The sequence below is a fragment of the Silene latifolia genome, chromosome 1 (assembly GCF_048544455.1).
Source record: "Silene latifolia isolate original U9 population chromosome 1, ASM4854445v1, whole genome shotgun sequence".
Taxonomy (NCBI): domain Eukaryota; kingdom Viridiplantae; phylum Streptophyta; class Magnoliopsida; order Caryophyllales; family Caryophyllaceae; genus Silene; species Silene latifolia.
In genome coordinates, this window is record NC_133526.1 from 39284321 (window position 1) to 39286930 (window position 2610).

A 2610-nucleotide genomic window follows, 5' to 3' on the forward strand; every position below is an offset into this window, starting at 1 on the left:
TGGTTTTATCCGTTGTTCTTAATTTCTGAATCGTGGGTCTTATTATGTGAATCAAAGATCTTGATTTGTGAATCACGAGATCTTAAGTCATCTTATTAATATTTGTCAGGGGCTACCGGCGTCTACCTTATTCTGAAGACGACCTTGTGAAGTTTATTTGGCACCGCAAAGGAAGAGATGTCACACAGTAAGTATTTTTCCCCTTTACTTTTATTTTTTTGTGCTTTTCCCTTGCCCCTTTACTTTAATTTTTATTTTTATTTTGGATAATTCTAGTAATGTTTCTTAATGTGCCTTACTACAAATGCGAGGCTATGGTGTGTCTTGAGTGGATGGAAGTCACACGAGCGGCTTTATCTACGCTTAGACCGCGTCGATGGGTTATGGATCAAGTAAGTAGACTACTATCAGCGTTCATTTCATTGTATTATCTGTAATCTTTTGTTTCATTCCTAATATTGTTTTTTTAGGTGATTGATATGTTTGGGATTAAGACGACACTTCATCGACCAGATCTTCTGTACTTGCCATCGACTGTCATCGTGGTTAGCTTTGAACTTGTTTTAATATTCAAGTATCTTGATTATCCCAAATTGATATGGTTTGTAAAATCACCTTTTGTGGTATGTAGAACTGTACAAAGAAGAAAAACCCTTGTATTTGGAATCAATACATCAGTGGGACATACAAACCGGTGAATGGTGCCACAATCCGAAAGGTCTGGTCCCTCCACAATAAATTTTTTTTTTTTTTTTTTTTTTTTTGTGGCGGACATGTAGGGCTGTAAATTGGAGACTAATCCCTCCACATATCAGGTTTTTATACCGCTGATCAAAGACAAACATTGGTGGACTTGTATATGTGATATGGAGAGTAAAACGAATTACATCCTCAACTCAAGCAACAGCGTACAGTCTTATGATGTACATAATACAACCATAGACACGGTATTAATTATTTGCCTAATCTAACCCTTGACAGTTTGTAAATCAGAGTATATAAAACATTTTTAGTGTACAATCAGTATTAACTCGAAACATTTTCAGGTGGCCAAATTATCTCCTATTTTGGCAAGTAGTTCCCCGTCATATTATCCCATGCGGTTTCTGCACTTTCACAGGGTTATAACTCTCAAAGTTCCTCAACAATCAAATAAGTAAGTTATTCCCTAATGTGTCCGCTTTACGGAAATTAAATATTGTTTACTAAACAGTTGAACACTATACTACATTCAGTTTTGATTGTGGAGCTCACGTGTTGAGGTATTTGAGTATGTTGGATCGTGAGCTCGGTGATTGGCGAATCCGGACAATTATCGGTAAGAAACAAGTTGAACAAAGATATCGTACATGAAATCTGTATTTGAAACTGTGTTGTTCATTAATTTCATCTATAATTTCTTACAATTGCGAGAGAATGCCGATTTTCGAAAGTCTGTAATGATGCAACTACTTTCATGGGATGCAAATACTAGAACGGTACAGTCCCGGTTCTTTAATAACTTTTGCATATCAAATCCCCATTCATTCATAGTATCCGCGATATTTTAAATAGTAGCGAGCCATGCTTGTCCGTGTATATATTTTGAAATATTTTATGTGTTTTCTGATATAGGAGTATAAGTAGCAAGATGTGCTTGTCTATGGTGGTGATATGATGTGAAGCGGGAGATCGTTCTTCGATTTATGCAATCAAGTCGACAAAATGAGACCTGAGATTCACAAAAGAATGTTATTAGTGAATATGGTATAAGCAGGGAGATTTAACTTGTGGTGGATACAATCAAGTATTATGTTAGTATAGTATTAGATGGTATATGCAGGATCTATCAAGTATTCTAGTGAATATGTTATTAGTCATTTAGTTGGGTGCTAATCTGCTTATTTAGTAGATCTCCTTTTGTAATAGTTGATTTTAATCAATGGAATTGATTAGTCGCTTGAATTTGTGAAATTTGACGTGGATGATTTATAAAGCGTCGATTCGCAAAATTAGACCTGAGATTCACAAAGAATGTCCGAGATTCAAAAAAAAAAAAAAAGACGATATTCACAAAAAAATGGATTCACAAAACAAGTCGACAAAATGAGACCCGAGATTTACAAAAGAATGTCCGAGATTCAAAAAAAAACGATATTCACAAAAGATGGATTCACAAAACAAGTCGATTCACAATATTAGACCTCGGATTTATATATTGTCATTCACACGGTAAGATTCATGAAATAATATTTAAATTGTGTCATTCACAAAATAAGACCGTTTAGCCAGTTGACCGTTCCTTTCTAGTAAGATTACGAATCTTCCTAATAATCGCGAAAATTAGACCCAGGATTCACAAATTAATACCAACAAATAAGATTTTCAGGTCTTTTGTACATATTAAGATTTAAGATTCATAAAACAACCTCTTACATTCACAAAAGAACCTCTCAGATTCACAAAAATAAGATAAACAAATAAGATGTCCATATTTTTGGAAACCAATAATATGTTGCCAAACTAAAAGACTGCTCCTTTCAAAATTGTCAGTGTCTTCTTCAATCATCATATCTATTTCTCAAGGCTTAAGAAGACTCTTTCCTTCATTCTTCATCCTCATCCCCTTCC

At 34.5% G+C, this 2610-nt stretch overlaps 1 long non-coding RNA gene across 1 annotated transcript; it reads left to right on the forward strand.

Annotated features, from left to right (window-relative positions):
* The first annotated feature begins 470 nt into the window (after window positions 1-470).
* LOC141587707 (uncharacterized) lies at window positions 471-853 on the forward strand. The gene is made up of 3 exons (XR_012519776.1): window positions 471-545; window positions 632-718; window positions 816-853. It is a non-coding gene; the product is annotated as an uncharacterized LOC141587707 (long non-coding RNA).
* Window positions 854-2610: the final 1757 nt, after the last annotated feature.